We start from the raw sequence: 24,163 nt of genomic DNA, 5'->3' as shown, positions 1-24,163 counted from the left end.
CAAATGTGCTAGAGTTGTTCATAGATTCAACTAGTTCAACTGCTTCACTTTCACTACCCTTAATTAGAATAAACACATCGTCTAAAAACCGTGTGTAATATTTAACATTTTTAAATAAGGGATTATTTTTCAAAATGACCTTTTCCCAGTAAGCAACTACTAGGTTCGCCACGCTCCCCCCACATGGCGACCCCATAGCTATACCTTTTTTCTGCAGGTAATATTGGTTATTAAACAGGAAAAAGTTTGATGTTAAAACAATATCCAAAAGTTGTGAAACCAACGAGATCTCATTTTTTGTGGCTCCCAGGCCTTCCAACATCAATTCACTCCATTCAATTGCTTCCTGGTGTGGAATCGATGTATAAAGATTGATTACATCTATAGTCAAAAAATTTAATGCAGATTCAAATGTAATATTGTTAATTGACTCTAAGAAGGTCCAGGAATCCTTACAGATCTCGGATATTTGTTTTAAATATTTTGAGATAATGCCATCAATTACTCTAGCACATGGGTGGGTGATGCTACACCTACCATCAATTAATGCCCGCATGGGTGGATTCAAGATGTTTTTGTGTAGTTTTGGGCACCCAAACATGACAGGTACTTTAGGTAATAAAATATTGATAAAGTTAAAAATGTCAGTATCTATTAACCCATCAATAAGTAAGTCTCGAAAATAACCTCTGATTCTATTGTAAGCCCCCATCATTTCACTGTAGGAGGCTTTTATGTATGCGTCAGAGTCTAAAATTAATAGCATTCTGTCTACATATTCAGAGTTATCAAAAATGGCTACCCCACCCCCCTTATCAGGTTTCATCACCCTTACTGATAATTCTCGAAGGTTATTTAATGCTTTTGTTTGTTCGTATGATATATTACTGTGAGAATCAAACCACTTTAATCCATGAAACAGATATCTAAAGTCCAATTCACAAACATTTTCAAATATATTCAGATTAGGGTGTAGTGGGGGGTTAAATGTGCTAGGTAACTTAAAAAGTGATACCTCCCCAAGAGGCTCACTACTAAACAGTAGCTTTAAATTTAACTTTCGGACATAACACTTTAAGTCCAAAATAGTTTTTGCTAGATCCAACTTTTGATCAGGTACAAAGGAGAAGCCCTTTGCTAGCAATTCCACTAGGTCTTGGTCTACATTGCACATAGAAAAATTATACACTTTAAAATCCCCTTCTTTATTCAGTAGGATAATAGAATATATTCTTCCCACAGTTGCTGTTTGCCTCATGGTCTTGAAGAAGTTTCACTTCAGATCACATTCTGACACCATGTTGCTCGTCTTGTGTATTCAAATAAGACAACGAGGCTGGGTGTTCATTTAAGTAGTTTATTACACACAACCATATCAGGATGGATGATTAGAACATTAAACAAACTGACTGACTGCTACACACATACATGCTTTCACTCTGGCTGCTCGCTCAAAATGGCATCCTTGCGTGCATGTGCTCAGTACTTATATGTATGTGCCCATAGAGTGGAATAGCTCTTAAAGGTACATCACACAATCTGATCTACAACATCTTCACTAATGAGATTGGATCACAAAGCTGTCTCATTTGAAATAAAAATCAACCAAGAAAATCCAGCTAAACAAGAAACACAGAGGAACTATTCAAAGGCAAAATGTATCCTATTAAGTGACAGTTTGCCAAAATTCAAGGCTCCCCTAACCCCTAGACACAACTATCTATGCAGAATTATTTATAGAGTCCCTGCACAAACATGTGAATTGCTGTATAGAGGCTGCTGTACTTACAAGAAATAAACCCAAAACAAACACTAAAAATACACCCACTGGTAGAATCCTCACCTAAACAGAGTATATAATAAAATAAAAGAAGAAAACTTATGGTCAAAATCAGAAAGAGCAACTCTCTTAAAGGCAATTGGTTTCTTATACAATTAAATAAGAAACTAAGAGGTCTGGTTAAGCCCAACAAAGGCCAAGTCTGAGGTCAGGATAGCCTCCCAGGCTAAAGACAATCACAAGGTTTTTTTCTTCAGCTATGTCCGGAACATTCATGAACACATAGCACTCTCCCCACCCATTTCTGGCCAAGAAATTACTGGTTTTACAGTCAATAAGTTAAAATAATAGATTCAACACACTCTCACTACATTCTCTTTCATACAAGCTCCTTCTGGTTGATCTAGATCTTTTCTTCTGAGTCATAAAAGACATGATATTTTACAGGTGCACGAAACAAACAGCATCATAAATATCTGTACAAAAGACTGTGTTTTATGGTGAATAAAGTGGATTGACCTTCGCCCGTGTTTTGTGGACTCTCTTCGCACAGGTTTTCTGTTATTAGTGGAGTGTTTTGGGTGAATTTACTCTGTCACTGTTATTCCTGCTATCTGCACAAAAGATCTTAACCTTCACTGTTACGTGAAAAGAAAATGCTGGAAGACTATTGTCCAGCACAATAAAACCCCTACGTATGGAATAAATGTCTACTATGTGTCAAGCAATGCAACTCAATGGCACCATTCAGAACTATTCTGAATAATTGGGGGGGGGGGTTGTATATTCACTCCAGGGGAACATAGGATAGCGCTCCCCAGTTGTGGAACTTAACTCATGCAATGTTTCTTGGGCTTACATGGCTAGGTTTCTCAGTGATATTTGGGACTGCTTGCCTAGAATATACTCATCAGCCTAGTACATATAGCAAGTACACAGCAAATGTCCATTATGCATACATCTAGAGTATATATGTGGGCGAGATCAGTAGTTAATGAATGATTTCCTTTCCATAGGGTCATTCATTGGGTGAGTATTTAATCATAAATAGGAGCAAAGTAAAGTGTCAAGCAGAAAAGCTAACTGCAGTAATAGCATTACCATGCTTGAATGAAGGCCATGCACTACTTGATATGAAAGAGGTTGCCACTTCAGCTAAAGGTAATTTATAACTTTCTAATTCAAAATCCCTAAACCAGCAGAAGCAAATATCACACTATTCAAAGGCTTCAAATGTAGACATTTTCTGCTATTCTATGATGAAATCCCAAAGTTTAAATATAACTCTTAGCCCCCAAAAGGAGTTCATCTCCTACCTAGAAAACTATAAATCTATCGGTCCGTACCAAAACTAAACAAAATGGGAAAGGTAAGAGCAAACTAGCCTGGTGGTCAACATGCATAAATAAACTTTATAATACAAGGTAAAGGTTCATCAGAATTTACAGCAAAATGAAAGACCCACAAGTCAAGGTCAACATCAAAAGTATTTCCCATGAACTTGACTGACATCAGAAGCTAAGAAAAATGATAAATCTTTTTTTTATTTACATCAGGAAATTATGAAGTAACATCAAACATTTCTCTGAATTTATTCATGATGGGGCAACAGTTGCACATTGTCAGCAGAAACAGGTAGTCTTAATGTGTATTTTAGGTCTAAAATATCTGACTCATTATTATCTTGTCTATGCTAGTCATACCAGTTTGGACTGCAGGAGGGATTTATTCTATACATATGGGAAACAGCCATTGTTCTTTTTATTTTTAGGCCTGCAGATACCCATACATTAGAGAGTTATTACCCCATTAATGTTACAAGTGTCATTGCCAAATGTTTTGAAGGAGTGTATGACGAAGCATGCTCTACTCTGGACATTTTTCAACATGGATTTACTGAAAGTAGATCTTGTCTGATCAATCTGAATACAATTGGAATCAGATGATGTGGGTTTTTAATTTGATGCAATCTACTTGGATCTAGCCAAGGTATTCAAATATGTTTCCCATTTAAAAATTAATGCTGTCTTGTCTAATCTTGGATTCAATCAACATATCATAAACTGAGTTGATGATTGACCAAAAGACCATTTAAGATAAAAATTGAGAATATTTTATCAAAGGAAAGGGGGATTATGGCAGGGGTTTCCCAGGATACTGTGCTTGGATCATTGTTGTTTAATCTGATCATGTCTGAATTTCTATCCCAAAGTAAGGCACTGGTTAGTAGGTTTGCTGATGATGCCAAAACTTGGGCAATTATCAATTCCATGAATGGCCAGGCAATTTTACAGGGTTTCCAAACAACCCTGCACCTATGGGCATGAAACAAGCATATGATTTTTAATGCAAGCAGAACCGATGTGTTGCACTTTGGTTCAAACAATCCATGCTTCCCTTCTGTCTTGGATAATGTTATTATAAGTAGTAAGATTAAAATCAGGGATCTAGGCCTGGTGGTGGAATGCAGTATGAAATATGAGGATAATCCTAGATTTATAATAAGGAAGTGGTATGCTATGATTAGAGACATTCTACATAGTATCTATAGTCATCACAGAAGAGTTTTGTTGTAAGACTACACAGTAGACACTGTGCAGCTGATTGTGTTTACAGTTATTCCCAATAATCTACACTGAAAAAATTCAAACAGCTCTTACCAAACAGAATGACAGAGTAAAACAGCGAAGTTACGGAAACAGATTGGTACAGCTATCTCTGCTCTCTATACATTGTAGATTGGTTGGAGGAGATCTCATTCTTATACAGAAATAAATAAGTGTTGCACAATCAGCCACCTTGGGTCTTGAATTTCCTGAATTTTTGTCAGGGTATGTGAACTAACAGCTTTTTTGTTTGTTTTTAACTCCAACTAGAGGAATAGTTTCTTTCACCATAGGGCTGCAAAATTGTGGAACCATCCCCCCATAGAGATCAGAAAGACATCTAGCCTTGCAAATTTAAAATACTTACTGACATCTAGTTCAAGAACAGGGATTTTAGTAGCTTTGGCTAGTGAATTAGTTCGTAAAAAGACTTTGAGGAAATACAGGGAATATAAGATGTGGTCTAATCTTGCAGTTCTCTTTGTTCCATTGTCAGCTGATCCAGCTGCAGTTACTCTAGATGCCAACTCTAAGAAGAGAGCCTTGGCTCTGGCCCCAGTTTAGTAATTTAGTCTTTAGAATTTTAAATTATGAGGACTTCATGTGGAAATTTATTGCCATCTGAACTTAAGTGCCATATGAATGAAAGGTACAGACACTATTTCTAGAAATGCAGCCACTTCTGTTGTATTAAGAAGGTATGCTTGGTTACATAACCAGAAGTTTTCTGAGGATTTAAAAATTAGATTTTGAATGCTCCTTTAAGTCATGGATTTGTGTTAGCTGCCCAGATTCTCAAACAGTGGGATGATAAAGGTAAACAGATGCATGGGGTATGTAGAATGTTTCATATTTCCAGGTTCTCCCATGGCAAGATGTCCAACTTCAAAGGGCAGAACCAACAAAAATCCCAGCCTAACAAGGGTCAGAGTACCAAGAGGAACTGGCAGGAGGATAACACTTCCAAACTAAATAAAAGGGGGTTCTTTCCCAAAAAAGATAATTTCCTGCTAAAGTATGACTATGCTAACACTCTGGGCATTCTGTTCCACCCCTCTTCCCCTTCCCCTAGGAGTTCACTCAACTCAGCAGCCTGGACACAAATAGCCTCAACAAGTGGGTGTTAACAATAATTCAGTGAGGATACTCTTACTAGTGGACAGCAAATCCTCCTCCATTCAGTGAACTCCCCCACAAACACCAGACCAGACACATCTGTTCTCTCCAATTTCTTCACAAGTTGCAAGCAGGGATTCTAGACCAGATTGCTGCACCACAAAAAGGAAAAGGACTTTACACCAGAATCTTTTTGGTATCCTAAAAGAAGCTATAGTGGAGACTAGTTTTAGATTTGTTGTACCTACATACCTTTCTAAAAGTACTCAAATTCAAAATGTTTACTCTGTAGATAGGCCAACCATTTTCACAGGCCACTGTTTCATAGTGACTTTATATCTGAAAGATGCTTATTATCACATTACAATTGCTCCCAACTTCAAGTTAAACCTAAAAAGTCCTACCTCAGATCCTCACAAAGAATTGTGTTTCTTGGTTGTATGATGGACACAGAAAAAAGTATGGCCTTTCTACCTGGAAGACAAAGTCTTGACTGTTCAGAACATTTTCAGGGATTTCTCTCTTTAAGATGTTGCCTCCTCAGGAGAGTTTCTCAAAATTCTAGGCCTCATGGCATCTATGATTCTCATGACAACACTGGCCAGACTCCACATGAGAAAGATTCAATGGTACTTAAAAATATCATTGGACCTAGCACCTTGTTCCCTTGGAGTTTCACGTACCAGTACTGGACTTTGAGAAATGAGAGTTACAGTGGTGGAGGGATCAGATGCCTCTCTATCCAGACCTGCTCTTCTCTCTCTAGACCCAAGTTCAATTAGTCCAGATGGACTTGTCAGATTTTCATAGGGAGCAGTGCCCAGGGGAGCTCTACAGCAAGTCAAACGGGGTCCTTCAGACCTTACAAAGTACATAAACATCAAAGAAACATTAGCAGTGATTCAGACCTTAAAAGTTCTTCACCACTTAATGGTTTCCAGGTCCCATTTCATTGGTCACAGAAAACACTATAGTCATGTTGTTCCTGAACAAACAAGGTAGTACAAAATTATTCCCTCTTTGCTGGATGGCAGTTATGGCCTGGGAGCTAGTCTTATAGCATTCTTTGATGCTTCAGGCCTCATACATACCATTAGAGTAAAACCTACTGGCATACAGACTAAGCGAATCCTGGTCAGACCCTCATGAGAGGAAACTTAGGACATATGTCTGCCTGTATTTGGTCCAGATGAGGGGAATGCTTTAAATAGTTCTGATCACCTCCTTTCACAAAAGACAGTTGGAAAAATTATTTTTGAGACATCCTTCCACCCATGCTTGAGGGACAGACGTATTCTCATTCTCTTGGACAGGAATTATTCCTTTAGGCATTTCTACCTTTTCCACCCATACCCAAAGTACTTCTGAAGATAGAGAAAACATTACCAAAGCTGATGACCCCCTTTGGGCCCAGATGGTTCTCCCTTAGAATTGGTGAAAGGGCAATTACCACAAGCATCTTTTCTGGATCTGCTCACACAGTATCAGTGGTCACTGGTACACTCCAACTTAGAGCAATTGTTCCTGATAGCCTGGATATTTCTATCTTGATGCCTCTTAGGCACTTCTTCCATGAGGATGTGCAGCAGGTATTGAAGGAGGCAAGAAAACTTGCAACTAGAAAATCTTGCATTTACAATTGGAAGAGGTTTCTAGGTGGTGTCTAACCAATATGAGAGGACACAGTGTGGTGTTCACACCTCTGCTTTTAAAATATTTGTGTGAGCTACTCAGAAATGGCTTATCTTATGCATCTATCAAGGTGCATCTTGCAGCCATCTCAGCTTGTCTATCCATGGATCCCCCTCTTTTATCTCTTCTTGTGATCAAACAATTTATGAAAGGAATGTTGAATTTCAGACCCCCTCAAAAGCAAATTCCTCCTCCTTTGGATCTAAATTTTGTTCTTGAAAAAATTGATATTCTCTCCTTTTGAACCTGCCTTTCAGGCATATTTGAGGTTCCTCACTTGAAAAACTATTTTGCTTATTGCTCTGATATCTGCAGGAAGAGACTCTGAACTGCAAGCTTTCTATAAGCAGAAACCTGGTCCTCTGTTCACAACATTACAAAGCACTACAGACTGGATTCTTTCTCAAGTTCCAGAGCAGGCTTTATTAGGACTATTCAACAGGGGCTCCTGGATCCTTATCCTTTCTTCTCCTCCTCCCAGGTAGGGTAAGCTTTGAGAATCTATCCATATGCCACTGTTATAGAAATTCTTCAACTCATATAACATAGCGAGATATCTTAAAAAAATGCAATGGAGATCTTCCTTTCTCTGTTGCTACCTTTGCAGAGCAAAAAAAAAAAAAAAAATCAGGAGACATACTAATGGAAAAAGTCCGGGAGACCGGACCTTTTTCCATTAGTATATTCTCGGATTTACAACAGGCATGCTGGTTCGGCTGTCCAATCAGCATGCACATTTTTGAATATTAATGGACAGTCATTGTATAATTTATATATATTTAACTTCAACATTTGACAGGGTCATACACAAAACACTGATCAATAAATTAGAACAACTATGTATCAATGAACTCTTGATGAGATGGATAGCTGCATGGCTTACAAATAGCACATTAGAAGTATCATACAGCAACTGCACAGGTAAAAGTCTTGGTTACAGTCAGGATGCCTCACAGTGGTCTGTCCTAGGCCCTTACTTGTTTAGATTCTCGCTTTTAGATCTAACTTTTTCATCTGAGATGTTCTACAGTCTATATGCAGATGACCTGAAATTGGGTAAACTGATTAAATGTGTTACAGAAAAGGCATGTCTGCAAAATAACTTGACTAAATTGACCATTTGGGCACAGGAGAATAATATGCTGATAAATACATCAAAAACTAAGCATATGAGATTTGGGAGACATAAATTGAAAGGTGAATGTTTAATACAGCACACAGTGATTGACACTGTAGCCTCATTTAAGGACCTGGATATATGAGTAGACCTAGCTGTAAGTTTTGCTAATCATACCATCCAATTGGTTAATGACAGTTATAGAACTACAAGTTGTATAAAAAGATTTATACAGTCTAGGAAATCAGAAATGATGAAGTCAATGTTTGTTAGTTACATTAGACCCAAACTTGAGTATGTAATAACAACATGGAAACCTTATAAGAAAAGAAGCATGAGTAAACTGAAAAGACTACAGAGGAAATATACCAAGGGCATCCATGGATGTGAAAATTTAAGTTATTATAAAAGACAAAATATCTGAACTTGTGTCTCTTATAGATATCTAAGAGGAGATCTTATTCAGGTATATAGGGCATTTAGAGACAACTATCTCTGGGAATATTTGGGGTAACCAAAAAGTACTTGAGAATCATCAGACAACCTATGTAGAATATTCTATTGGAATGAGAAGTGCACTAATTGGTTCCCTGAGAGAGTAGCTGATACATGGACCTGGCTACCAAATTACATTAAAGCAAGTACTAGTTTAGATGGTTTTAAGAACAGCCTGGACACTTATTATAGGAACAAGTGTTTTGGTATATTGGCAGGCTAGAAGGGCATTAATGCCCATGCTTGAAATATTTGTATGTATGTATGTATGTGATGATGGCACATGTCTACAAGCTACCATATAGTATCTCTATCCATACAGTACCAGTCAACTATGTCTGTGTCATGATGGACACACCTACAATATGTTTGGCATCTGTGAGCAATGTTATGGTCATTTATACCACAACTACAAAATCACACTTGAAAATAAGCAACCAAGATCCGAATGAAGCACAACTTCTGGAAAAGTTTTAAGAAAACAGTTTTAATTCTAGCGCCTCAGTGCAAAACACCTTCATGGAATTAAAAATGTTATGGTCATTGTCTTCAAAAGTGCCCACTATCAAATGCTGTTCAGTTAGTACTGCTACCACTCCTACCATCTTAATGTGGAAAGAAATTCTGTTCTCTGAGAAATCATCAGAGGATTGCTGCGGCTCCTCACTATTTGTATCTGTTTTGGAATCACTCAGCCATATTTTAAGTCATCATTTATATACACAATGCCTCCTATGTCACTGAATGTCATTATATGGTCAATTACATACAATGGATGCCATGTTATTTTCTTGGTGGCATGTTCATGCTATGTGTGTCCCTTTCTTCCCTCCTATGTATTACTTCTCACCAAGCTATTATGCATAAAGCACTGCAATATTTGCTTCTGAATATCCTCTGTGATGTCACATTCTTTGTTTAATTAATTAATTACTGTACAATCTCATTTCCCTCTTTTATATCTGTTGTTTGCTAGTTTGTCAATAAAGTTTATTACAATAAATGAAATGCACTGCGTACAGTGTACTTAGCAGCATTAGAAAGAATTGCAAAATGATAAGAGGGGATGTACATTTCTATTTCAGCATTTAATCCTCTGCACTATCTGCCATACTTTTATGTCACTCAGGAGAAATCATAGGCAAAAATATCAAGAACATTGGCAAACCAGAGAGTTCATTGTGTGTAATACCATAAACTTCCTTTGACAAAAGCCCATAAGAAATATGCAACTCATCCCTTAAACACATACAAGTATTTCAGCCACATGGCTTCTGAATCTCCCTGACTTTTTATTTTTTATAACTCTCTATTAAGGCATTTAGATCAACAAAACCAAACTCTGAATCTTCCTGACTTTTCATTTTTATAACTCTCTATTAAGGCATGTATGACAACAAAACCAAACCTTATTAGCTGCAGGCATGACATGTTTCAAAGTTTTTAAGGGCTTGTCAGTACATCATAGTTGGACAGTGCCACTATTCTACCAGTCAAATTGTAATCATTAATGGAAGTTTGCTTCCAGCAAGTCAGACATAGATGCACCAAGTTTTAACGGCAAGTCCACAGTATGCTAATGACTATGATGATGGGTAGTGGAGGAAATTACCTGACAAACTAAGTCTGGTTTGTGCAAAATCAAGGATCAATTAAGGATGTAAACTAGAGATAGGAATGTCAGGTTAAATTGAAAGAAAATGCAATATTGAAGCACGTTTTAATAAAATAAGTTTACAAAAAACAGAGTTGTTTTGTGAGGTATGCCGGTCAGATAAAGGTTTGTCTATGTGGTGGAAGAAGGCATTTGAAAGCAAAGCAATGCATGACAGAGACTGTTGTGCAAATTATGGCATGGTGAATGAAGGAAGAAGAAGTATTAAATTTAGGGCTAGCTTAAGATGCACCCATCCTTAGGAAGAAAATACAACATTGTGGGATACAGTGAGACATTGGGCAGGATTCACGAAGGCTTGCACGGAGTGTAAGAGACGTGTAACACTCCATGCAAGCCTCGCGATCCAGGAACAGCCCTAAACTCCATGTAAGAGACCAGCTAAAACGTCTCTTACACGGACTGGGCGTGGACATGCTAAATACCTCACCTGCAGCCGAAAGGTATGCAAATGAGGTATATTAGCGATCCACGAAGCAGAAACCAGCCCGTGTAAGAGACGTTTTAGCTGCAGAAATGTACTCAGTTGACAACTGAGTATGTTTCTGCAAATTCCACAACGGAGCCATGTCAGCTCCAAATAAAGGATGCATATGTCTCAGGCAGCATGCCAATGGCCAAATATGTGGCCATTGGCAAGGTAACCCAATGCAAAAAGAATAAAAATATATTTTTTTTTTTTCGGTGATCGCCGATGTTTAAACCCAGCACAGCCCCGCGCAAACGGGCTGCGCTGTATAAAACATAAAAATGAAGGTTATAAACCCACAAATGTGGGTTTCATGCAATACATGGAATGACAATGCAGGGACCAGCAGACCAAAAACAACATGGCCACCGTGTAGTGGTTGCTAAGGGGGGAAGCTGAGTCTAAGACATGTAACTAAGCATTAGTAGGCAATCTCATGTAAATGAGGGTTAGGATACTGAATCTCACAGTCACATAGCAAATGAGCACAGTCTGAGTAGTGTAAGAGATACATAAGGGGAGGAATAGAGTAGGAGATAGGTGACATCACAGGGGGGAATGGTAGAAAGAAATGCAGTTCATTGGAGGTCAGTGTAACATGACAGATGACAGACACAGATCATGGAAAGAGGTGTGCCACAAGATAAGTCAGGGAAAGTCAAGAAATGGAAGGTGTACACTGTTACTTACACCAAAGTTTCTTGCTGGGCGTGCATGTGCACGTGTGTGCGCCATGAAGCGTGAGTAGGGCAGTGTGCGCATGTGTAAGACAGACTGAGCATGTGGGAGCGTGTTGGGAGATGTTTAACACTGTTTGCGCTGGTGTGCGCGCATGTAGGGCAGGCTGAGCATGTTGGAGGCTGTTGGCAGACGTGTAACAGTGTTTGCGCGGGTGTGTGCGCGTTTTAACCCAAATAAGTAGATTCTGAACCATGTAAGCACGTGTGCGCGCATGTAAGCCACTGTGAGCATGTTTCTGCTGGTATGCACGTTGCTCCCCCCTGAGGAAACAGAAAGGAAAAAGGAAGCAACAGAATTAATAGGAAGCTAGCAGGGATAACTGCTGAAGCTAGCAGGTGAAAACAATTAGAAGCAGGCAATTACACAGGCAGAATAGTAGCCCAGCCCAGCATTTAAAACTCTGCAAACAGTAGTGCAGGATGTTTCTCTTAAGAGACACTGCAAGACAGGAGTAAGCTAACAGAAGTGAAAACTGAAAAAGCTTCACTCAGAGCAGAAATGTTAGGGGCTGCCATAGCTGTCATAATGAGACATAGGCGACTTGCTGAGGGTGCTGACAATGCAGATGGTGCCAGACAACCCACAGTGAGGAGACGGAGAAGAGTGTACAGGCCCAGGGTCACCTACCACGGGTTACATGAGCTGGAGATAGTAGAGCACTATAGAGTGGACAGAGAGCTCCTGCAGCAAATTGTTGAGCTGTGTAGGCCACGCCTCACACACAGAACCAACAGAGGGGAACCCATCTCAGTGGAAACCAAGGTATGTGTTGGCCTAAGAATATTAGCAACAGGTACCTTCCAGAGACCAACTGGCGATATGATGGGGATATCACAGGCATCAGCCTCCAGGGTACTGCACCAGTTCCTGGATGCCATGTCAGCACATGTCAGTGATCATGTATATTTCCCCAAAGCCCGTGAGGTATTGGCCAGCAATATGCGTCTCTTCCAGCAAATAGCGGAATACCCTGAGGTAGTAGGTGCAATAGACTGCACGCACATACGCATCAAAGCACCAGCCGGTGAGTGGGGTAGGGCCTACATTAACCGCAAGGGCTTCCCCTCCATCAACTGCCAGGTCATGTGTGATGCCCAGGGCATAATAATGAAAGTGTGTGCTGGCTGCCCTGGGAGTTACCATGATTCCCACATCTGGCATTTGACGCAGCTGTACCAGACATTTGCCAATGGGGGCATCCCACACGGACACCTAGTGGGGGATGCAGGTTATGCACTGGAGCCGTGGCTGATGACACCCATCAGAAATGCACACACACCTGAACAGGAACGCTATAATGAGGCACATGCACAAACACGTAATGTAATAGAGCATGTGTTTGGGCTGCTCAAGTCACGGTTCCGGTGTCTGGACACATCTGGTGGAGCCTTGCAGTACACACCAACTACATGTACCCAAATTGTCATGGTATGTGCTATGCTACATAATATGATCTTGCGAAAACAGCTGCAGCAGGACCAGCATAGGGCTGGGCCAAAACGCCCCCCACCATTGCCAAGGCCATCACAGGCAGAGCGTGACTCGGAGGAGGAACAACCTGAGCCTGCCCCAGTAGGCAGAAGGAGGCGTGCCCAGTATGCCCTGGCCTTGGCAAAGAGGCAATGCATAGCACATACACTGGCTCAGTAGAAACCCTGGGAATGATACCCACTCTGACTCACTCAAATAATAACATGGATGCCTAAAATGACATGACCTGCTCACAAACATGTACAGGGAAGTGTAATATGCACATCCGACAGAGGCAGCCCTGCAGCACCACCTGAGGCATGAATGCCATGTGTTAAGTAATGTAACACCATGTACTATATGCACACCTGAGCACCCTGACTAACATCCACCCTCACCAAGCATGAAGCCACAAAATGACGATGGGATGATCAAGTGCAATAACTGGCTGAAGTAATGCAGTTAGTCAAAGGGGAGCCAATGTGTTTTAGGCTGGGAAGACATGCGGAGCATGACATGATGCACCACCTGCTAGGGGTGGCGTGCACCTATCATTCCATGCCCCATGGATACTGGCAAGGGCTGTCAGTACCCACAGCATGCCCTGAATAGGTAAGTCTCAAAACACAAACCCACCTTCATAGGTACCACAAGGGATAGGAACCTAGATGTAATGCTACCCAATGCCAGAAGTCTAAACAGCAAGATGTGTGCAGTGTAAACGCACACAGTATGGAGAATGTAGATATCAGTCCTGTAATAGAGAACTGGGTCAAAGCTCACATCAGCACCCTAACACTACCAGGTCACACCTCATACTGTGCTGTACAGCCACAAAACATGGAACAAGCTACAAAAGGAGGGTGACTAGCAATAAATGTCAAGGATAACCACACCCCCATGTTGGTACCACAACAAGAAGCAGCATGGATTAGCCATGGTCAAATACCAATGGCTAAAACCGCCTCCCAGTATATAGCCTGCTGCAGACTACTGTCCTAATACCAGGAACTGCACCTGGCCTATGTTGGAATACATGAATATATCAAACCCCCAAAACAACATTATATTGCTTGAGTGAAAATACCCAGACATACACCGGGAGCATTATACTAGCACCAACACAGTCGGAGAAAAGTTCCCAGAATCCATAAACAAAAATGCCCAGGAACAACGTACCACTCCCACAAGAGGGGTAAGCATACTGGATGTGATAATCAGCAACATGTGTACTGGATGGCAAGATGACAAGTGTATCCTTCACTGGTAAGACCAGACCATAGAGTAATCACACTGGATATACACATCCCAACCCCAGTCCCTGGCCAGAATACCACAGTGAGAAACATGTGTAAAGCATTGGTTGCAGCCCTCCAAACTGATGTGGAATCCACAAAAGGCCCTGTGCAAGTGCAGAATATGGGACACACCGCAGAACATGTTATACAGGCATTCCATGAACACAGCCAGGAATGCTTGGAGTATGCAATCACAAATAACAACAACACACAATGCCATACATGCAGGCATCTGGCATGCTGGACTCCAGCCATTACCAAACCATGCAAGAGAATGAGGAAGCTACCACATGATAGAGCAAACATAAAAAGGGAAGTAATCACTGACCAGTAGTATGGCAATAACATATGTCCACACATACAATCCACTAAGTCCAGCCACAACAAGTAGAATCTGTGAATCCAGAGGCAATGTGACACCTGTCCCAAGTACACAGACAACCACAACTCCCCCCAATAAATACAAATATATGTGATAGATGCAACCATGTATCCAAACCAGAGGTTGAGCTCCCCCAACTCAGTACTGTCAAAACTAGTCAGGAGGAGAAGGTAACCACATACACCACAAACCCAGTCCCACATAGACCTACCACAACTGTAAACCAAACACATAAACACATAAAAACATTCCCGGAGGCCCTAATTACAAACACACCACACCAACAGAAGCCTCCAAAGCAGATCACAAGCAATCCCAACCTCCAAACATAGCACATGCAAAGCATAGTACACAAAGCTGGTGTGCCAAACAGTCACAGGCCAGAAGGAGAAACAACATGCCTGATACATTTGTAATAGGTGTCTGTATAGGCAGATACACTGCTGTCCCACTCACCAGACTGAACAAGGGAAAGGGTAGAGTAAGCTGCCTGTAGGCTGCCACAAAATGCCACATAACACAAGTACGCAGGTCACCCCAAAGCAATCATAAATATGATGCACTCAATGTCCATACTGGTGTGAATGACCTGAGATGTACCTCCCTGGTCTACATGAAAAGAGACATGGATGAGCTCTCTGAGTATGTACCCCAGGCTGGTATGACACTGGCCGTGTGCAGCAACCAACCCTCACCAAGAATGATGCCACAGTACAAACACAGAATGATCATGTTTAACAGCTGGCACAGTTACAGCTGTCAGTCCAAGAAAGTCTAATATCTCTCTGCTTGAGATGTCAAGCATGACAAGCCATGCTGCTGTTCCAGGGATGGCTTGCACCTGTTACCCCTGTGCATCTGGATACTGGCTAAGGCCTTTGCCACCTCCATAGAGCCATATGTAGGCAAGGCCAAAAAGACTACCCACCACCCTAGAAAACATAAGTGGTAAGAAACATAAGGGTAATGCTGACCAATGCCAGATGTGTAAACTGCAATATGCATGCCCCTGAGGCACTTCCCATTATGGAGAACATCAATGTCTGTGCAGTGACAGAAGCCTGCTGCAAGCCTAGTGATAGCACATCAGCACTACCAGGTTATACCACATATCATGCATTATGGCCCCAACACCTGGACCAAACCATCAAAGGAGGGTGAGTATTCATATGCAGCACAGACACCCATACGGCCAGGTAACTGACAATGCACAAAGCAGCGGAGACCACCCATGTGCACCTAAGTGTAGTCAAAACTGCTGTACCGTCTGTAGCATGTGACAGACCACACTCTCACACACAAGAACTCCACCCAGACATCCTGAAGACACTGGACAGTATGAATGTCCCACCAAATACCAGACAAGGTACACACAAATTACCACATAGGTGGCAAACCATTATGTATGCAAGGAGTAATCAGGGACCTAGGGACACAAGTCGACAGTAATCTGTCATGTGACACTCACAATGCCAATGTGGCTAGGAAGATTGTCAATATTGGACACCGTATCAGGAAAGGATTCCCATCTACATCAACAGAGGTCACTGTGCCGCTGTACTGTTCCTTTATCAGACCCATAATCTAGTACAATGACTCATATGGGATGTACCGGACGTGACACCTGCAGCGGTTCGGAAGACCTCATAGTTACCCCACCAAGAGGATAAAGGGTGTGAAATATATGCCATATGCTGCCTGGCTGTAGACACCCCAGCTGAATGCAGTCACAGACCGCCTACACAGAGGCATTTTATGTCTGTTGTACAAGGCCATGTCCAACACAGGAGTAATGGACATGCTCCACCACAGGAAATCAAAGCCATTGGAGCTGTGAGAGTGACAGATGTCAGCCTCAACACATAATGAAATAAGATGTGCTGGAGGGACAGATACATAACCCAGAGGCTCCCCACACCCAGAAACAGGATCCCAATCCATGTTAGGCAGAGCCCCTCACTGACACCCCTCAACAGGAATATTGCCAAGTGGATGGATGATCGTACATGTATACTGGGGGTCTTCACTGTGTCACGACCAGACAGAGGCACAGTAAAGAAATTCATAAATGGCCATAATAGAAACATAGCAAGGGGTGGCGAAAGACACGCACACTCTGGCTAGGCTTACTAATGCCCTAGGGTGGTAGCCTAGTATGAACCCATGAACCTATGAAGATACAAATTGTACAGGACACTAAGGATAATCACAAGGCTTACCTAACTGATGGTAGGAACCATGTTGGGCATCCACAGATATGCTCCGAATCACACAGATATTACAAACAACATACCAAACACACACATATTGCTAACATACAACCTGACAGGTGCAGTGCAAACACCCCCCCCCCCACAGAGTGCAAAATATCTATCCCAGCAGACTGCTGGTCCCCTGGCATTGCAGATGCTGAGGTAACATCCATCATCTGCAAAGCAAAACACACAGCAGCAAAGGTATGTGATGGTGTCCTGGGCTGAGGCCAACATGGACTCCAAGAATAATGGAATGCCAAATCACACTACTGCCCAATGTCAGCCTTACCACAGGATATGTACCCAAAGAGCAGTGTACAAAAACAGTGGTCCTTCACAACAAAGGTGTTGCCTGAATGGATACTGCAAACTACCACCCCAGGATCCTGACAAGCTTGGTCTGCACAGCTATGGAAAGGATCAGTATGTACCGCAGACAGAAGGCTATTGTGGACCTACTGATACTGGACCCTACACAGTGTGGCTGTCGTAACTGCAGATCCTGCCCCTAAACATGTTTGACCCATTTGAAGCAGTCATTAAGGTCATTGATGAGGGCAGTGTGGTCCACACAGCGTAGCTGAACCGTGCATATGCTTCTAGACAATACCGTACGAGTTCAGTATGGATATGTTCACCAGCTTAAATATATACCCCTATGTCAGTAGAGGGGTTGCAAACCAGACCAAGGACAGAACTGACATGGTCAGACATGCCGCATCCATGTCAGACTACAAAGCAGATATGAGTGGCATCCCACAAGGCCTGGTCCTGCCCCCCCCGTTCTGTATATATGTCCCATAGGTATAGGCCAACATGGAAGGACTGTGACTGAACATGTATGCAGAGGAGTACAAACAGCCCACCATATCCGACCCCCAGCTGACACAAGCAACCCACAAAAGGGCCACCTACAAACAGTCAACTGGAGCCATAGCCATGTCAGCAAGCTAATTGCAGAACTGTGTATAGATAACCACTGTGGATATACAGTAAGTGCCCACAAATTACCACACAGGTGTTAACCCATGACGTACCTAACATGTAATGAGAGACCTGGGTACAAAAGGTGATAGATATCCTGCACTGGACAAACATGTGGCTCTAGTGTTCGCAGAAACATATACTATATACCCACCCAAACATGAAGGTTGGCAGATGTAGATAAGGGGATGTCACTGTGGCTCTGCAGTCATCCTCCATCAGCATCACAATTGACTACAATAGCCCCTGTGGGATATACCTCAGCAGACACCTCCATCAACTGTAAAGTCCACAACAGTACCCCACCAGGAGTAGCAAAGAGCATGAACAGATGCCATGTGTTGCCTGAGTAAACAAACTGCAGCCCACACACTGCCATACTGCCCAGCTACAGGCAAGCTGTGCCTGATGTATGAAGCCATGTCCAACCTGGAATCAATGAACATGCTGCGCCTTGTACAATCTGAATGGCAGTGAGCTATGCACATGAGAGACCTGAACCCCAGCACTGACATACATAGGACAAGCTGTACAGAATGATCCATAACACAGAAGGCACCCCCACTCTTCAGTAAACTCCCGGTACAGGTCAGCCAGAGAGTCACTTATCGACACCCCTCAAGAGGAATCCTGATGAGTGGATGGGAGATGGTAGACTAACCCTGGGTATCACTGTTATGTCAGAGGTAGACGGAGGCACAGTATACTAACCATGACATATGTCATGGCAAACTCCAGTTACAATGTGTGTCGAAGGACAAACACACCCTGTGACTAGCATCAGAAATGGCCTAGGGAACATCGCTAGTGTTTGCCAATGTCCACCCATGTTGTGGAATACACTACCAATGTTGGACGAGCCTGGTGTAGGTAGTCCATATCTGAACATAATGCAACATGGTCATATGTGCACAACTGGCCCCTACACAGTCTGTTGTGCTCACTATGAAGATGTCAAGCAGTCATAGGACTAAAGCCCAGGATAGTGTCCACCACAGTGAAAGTACTGAACCAGTACACTATACGGTACTACAGTGTTAGGTCATTATGAAAGTATGTTGAGAACTGTCTGCAAAGTATCCCATGCAATCCCTGCAGGCACAGTATAATCCCTGTTGTGGCAGACACGAAGCAGTTTGCCAGTCAGTACACAACATGACACCCAACACACAACCATAAATGTGAGATATTGTTGAAGTTCACACACACCCAAATATGTGGTGGACTTCAGAGTGCAACATATGGAAAGCTCACACTGGGCATGCTCGCACACTTTGATAAATGAGGCATATGTCAGACAACATGCCATGGAAAGGCTGAACTGGGCATGCTCATACACTTAGGCCATATCTCTGTTTGGCAGTTGGCCACACATATCTGGTATTTGTACGTGTCAGTCCAGGAACCAACCACAACACAGCAATCTGCCCAGTGCACACAGTAAATGACTACAGAGACATAAGTGATATAGTGGATCGCTGTCATATGCAAACATCTTCCACAGATACACAAGTTGGTCATAGGAACAGGGAATGCTATGGCAATAAAGACCTGCAAACAGTAGAACAGCACAACAAATATTGTGCATCCGACAATTGAACATATGGGTGTAGAGGTCAATACTAGGCTTGTTGCCCTAGGGAATGACAGCTCAGCCAGAGTGTGCTTGGCATCTGCATCCCCAGTACAGTAGGCTACTGTGCCACTGTAAAGTAGGTCACATAAGGCAACATGTGAGGCTAGTGAGCTGTGCCTCTGCCAAGCAGGGGCACCGTGGAGGTCCCAGTGATTGAATGTGCTAAGCCACAGCCATGTTGTCGGTGTGTGCTGGAAGAGTGTTGCTGAGGATCTCTAACAGTAAGTGTCCGTCAATAACAGACTGAGGGGAGCCCTATCTGCATTCTCTGGACAATTCCACTGTCAACACTGTGTTGTAATGATTATGTGTGAATGAAGTGCCATGCCGGAACTGTTCACAGATGTCCTCCCTCTGTGGGCTACAGCTCTGCAATGTATTAGCTCACTCTGTCTGTTTGCAGCTCATATATGGCTGGTGTACACCTGACAGGTGTCTTGTTGTGGAGCAGTCATGGGTATATGTGGGATAGTATGATCAATGCAAACCGTACACATGCTCATAGAATGCAATTGTCAAGGTGAGTGGCCAGTATAGTCCCCCAGCATGGGTCCTCTGAAGTCGTCCACCACAGTCTTCACAAGTGTAAAGTCTGCTTGTGCTAAATACAGTTTGTGTGCAGTGACAACCTTGCCTGGGGGTGGAGATGGGATATGGATGTCCAGGGAAAGGTGGGTATGACACACAGCACAACCAAGTAAAATAAGCAAAGTACAAAACCACCATAAAAAGCAGGGCCAACACGAACAGATGCACAGAAGGAATTTATTCTGGTACCTCGGCTTCCACAGCCTTCAAAGGTGGATGTGGGGCGAGAACCTGCCTTCTGTGCATGTCTTTTGTACTGTGAAAGGTGGGTATGGTCAGATATCAACAATGGTGGTCTACCTCTGGTGTGGAACAGTGAGTACCCACGTTGCAGATGGACAGGTGCAATATGTATTCCCCCATGTGGCTGTGGTGTGTGGTTCTGCCATAGCACATGGACCCACAAATTGTAGTGGCTGTAGGGTAAAGTGGTAGAGGCCTGAGTAGTTCTCACACACAGTATGCCTGTACCTGATGTTAACAACTGGAATGGTGTATGTGAACACCTGCATATCCCGGCACTGTTCCCAGGGAAGCTAAGTGTGTGTCCTGGATGTGGGTGTGATGTTCTGGACTGGTTGTGTTGTGTGTTACAGGTCCTGTGGTCACAAAGCATGGTATAGAACATAACCTGCCAGTGCGATGTGCATATCTGACCCTGACATAGGTGGCTGCAAATGCATATATATGCTATCCCCCACCTGACAGGTAGTACTACATGTACATACCTCTGTAAAATAAAGATGTCAGCACCCTATAAATACTGCAGGTGCAGAACAGATGTCCAGTAATTCAGATAGTGCACTCTGCTAATGTGTCTCCCTTAAGTGTCATAATATAGTTAGGTAGGGGTTTGAATCCTGTAAATGCTCAGTGTGTGTGTGTGGGTGGGTGAGTGGGGTTTGTGTGTGTGAAAGTCTGTGAGAGGGAAATGTCCCTTTTGGCAAAAGGGAAAACACACTACAGGATGCACATTCCCCTTTCTAAACACTGATGATGTCAGCACCCTATAAGTACAGCAGGAGAAGAAAAACCTCCCCGTAATGCGAATAGCACGCTCTGCTAATACGTCCATCTCAAGTGTCATAACATAGTTAGGTAGGGGTTTGAATCCTGCAAATGCTCAGTGTGTGTGGAGGGGGTTAGTGTGTATGCAAGTCTGTATGAAGGAAGTATCACTTTTGGCAACTAGAAGAACACACTACAGGATGCACATTCCCCTTTCTAAACAATGATGATGTCAGCACCCTATAAGTACAGCAGGAGATGGGAAACCTCCTAGTAATGCGAATAGCGCGCTTTGCAAATGCGTCCGTCTCTTGTGTCATAACATAGTTAGGTAGGGGTTTCAATCCTGTAAATCCTCAGTGTGTGTGGAGGGGGTTAGTGTGTGTTCAAGTCTGTATGAAAGAAATATCCCTTTTGGCAACTAGGAGAACACACTACAGGATGCACATTCCCCTTTCTAAACACTGATGATGTCAGCACCCTATAAGTACAGCAGGAGAAGGAAAACCTCCCAGTAATGCGAATAGCGCGCTCTGCTAATGCGTCCGTCTCAAGTGTCATAACATAGTTAAGGACGGGTTTGAATCCTGCAAATGCTCAGTGTGTGTGGAGGGGGTTAGTGTGTGTGCAAGTCTGTGTGAGGAAGATGTCCCTTTTGGCATCTGTGAAAGCACTCTACAGGATGCACATTCCCCTATCTCAGCACGGATGATGTCAGCACCCTATAAGTACAGCAGGAGAAGGGAAACCTCCCTGTAATTCAAATAGCGCACTCTGCTAATGCGTCTCTCCCGAGTGTCATAATATAGTTAGGTAGGAGTTTGAAACCTGTAAATGGCATGTGTGTGTTTGGATGTGGGGACTCTGTGTGTGTGCAATTCTGTATGAAAAACATGTGCTTTTTTGAAATCAGGAGATCACACTACATGATGCACATTACCCTTTCCAAACAGTGATGATGACAGCACCCTATACATACAGCTGGAGAAGAAGCATCGACCAGTAATCAGAATAGTGCAATCTGCTACAGCGTCACTCTCAAGTGCCATAACATATTTAGGTAGGGGTTTGAAACCTGCAAGAGGCAAGTGTGTGTGTGTGTTTGGATCTGGGGAGTTTGTGTGTGTGCATTTCTGTATGAAAAACATGTTAGTTTTGGCAATCAGGAGATCACACTACCTGATGCACATTACCCTTTCAAAACACTGATGATGTCAGCACCCTATAAGTACAGCCAGAGAAGAGGGACCATCTAGTAATCCAAATAGTGCGTTTTGCTAATGCGTCTCTCTCACGTGTCGTGACGTAGTTAGGTAGGGGTATGAATCCTGCAAATGGCAAGTGTGCGTGTGTGTGTGTGGGGGTAGTAGGGTGTGTGAAAATGCAAGTGGGAGAGAACAGATCCTTTTGGCAAATACTACAATACACCAGATGCTGCATATTCTCCCAGTAAACACAGGGGATGTCACCACACTATCAGTACAGCCAAACAGGGCTAGTTGGCCAGTAATGCCAATAGTGCGCTCTGCTACTGGGTCTATTACCATTGTCAGAGTACAGACAGGTATGTTTTGGTAACCCACAACTGCCACGTGTGGTTGTGTCACACATTATGACCTTGTGTGGGTCTTTGTGCATAACAATGCACGCCATTGCCTAAACCAGCAATGGTATTGCACACATGATGTATGTGTGTGACACATACACATAAATACCTGTGACCTGCAGTAGTTACCATGTCTGACACATGCCTCTAGTGGATAAATGGTATTTGCAATGTATAACAATACGACTGTGTCTTACTGTGCAGGGACCGCACGCGGTATGTGTCTATACAGTGTGGGTGTATATGGCAAAATACCTACAGCAGGGGATACACATCTGGTCTGGGCCATATAGTCTACATGTAGTCGATGTACAGGTGCTGCATGTTCCCACCTGTTGTGGGAGTGGTAACATGTCATTCCACTGCAATTCAGTGACCACATGCTGTGAACCCTTCAACTAGTGTGTTGTAGCTACAGTAATGTTCACGCACAATGTTTGGCTGGATGCAGTCCAGCCATATAAAGACAGTTCTTGAGACTGTCATATTGCCAGTGTTGTTATGGAGGATAGGTGGGTTTCCTGTGTATGGGAGGGTTGTGTGTGCCAGGCTATGAACCAGATGGCAATCCGACACACTGTTAGCTGCACATTATTAGGCCCTGATGCTTTGTGCTGTGCCAACAACCTGGAGGTGTGTGTATCTGTGGTGCCTTGGGATACCACCCCCCTGTCCATGTGTGTTACATGTGTAGGGGACGACAGGCATGGTATGAGGCATAACCTGGCAGTGATGGGTTGCACCTGTGAGCCATGAATCAGGACTCTGGTACTGCACAGACATTGCAGTTCACCGTGCTGAGGACAGTGTCCAGTGCATGCATCTTGCGGTGTACACTGCTGGTGTTGTGTAGCAGCACTGTTAGTGTCCTAACCTGTGTGATACCTGCGGAGGTGGCTATGTAATCCGTGTCCTGCAGCATAAGGCAGTATGTGTGTATCAAGGAGCTTCGCCAATATACATCGGGCCATGGGTGTCACGTGCAAGCTGACCCTTGCACATCATTGTGGCTTCCCTAGAATGTAAGCACACGTTGACAGCCAGCGGATACCCTGTGAATGACATTGGAGACTGAGCAGAATGTAGACATACAACACCCTTCCTACATATAGTGGTAGCATACCTGGTGAGGGTATGTTGGCAACCAAGATCAGGCTCATACTGGCCCGTGCCACATGCTGAGAGATCCATTCTATGTTCCCTATCATGTAGTCCAGGGAGGTATGTCTCAGGTCATCCATAGTG

The sequence above is a fragment of the Protopterus annectens genome, chromosome 7.part0 (assembly GCF_019279795.1).
Source record: "Protopterus annectens isolate FY-2018-M chromosome 7.part0, PAN1.0, whole genome shotgun sequence".
Lineage (NCBI taxonomy): Eukaryota > Metazoa > Chordata > Ceratodontiformes > Protopteridae > Protopterus > Protopterus annectens.
Note: the sequence above shows the minus strand (reverse complement) of the source record.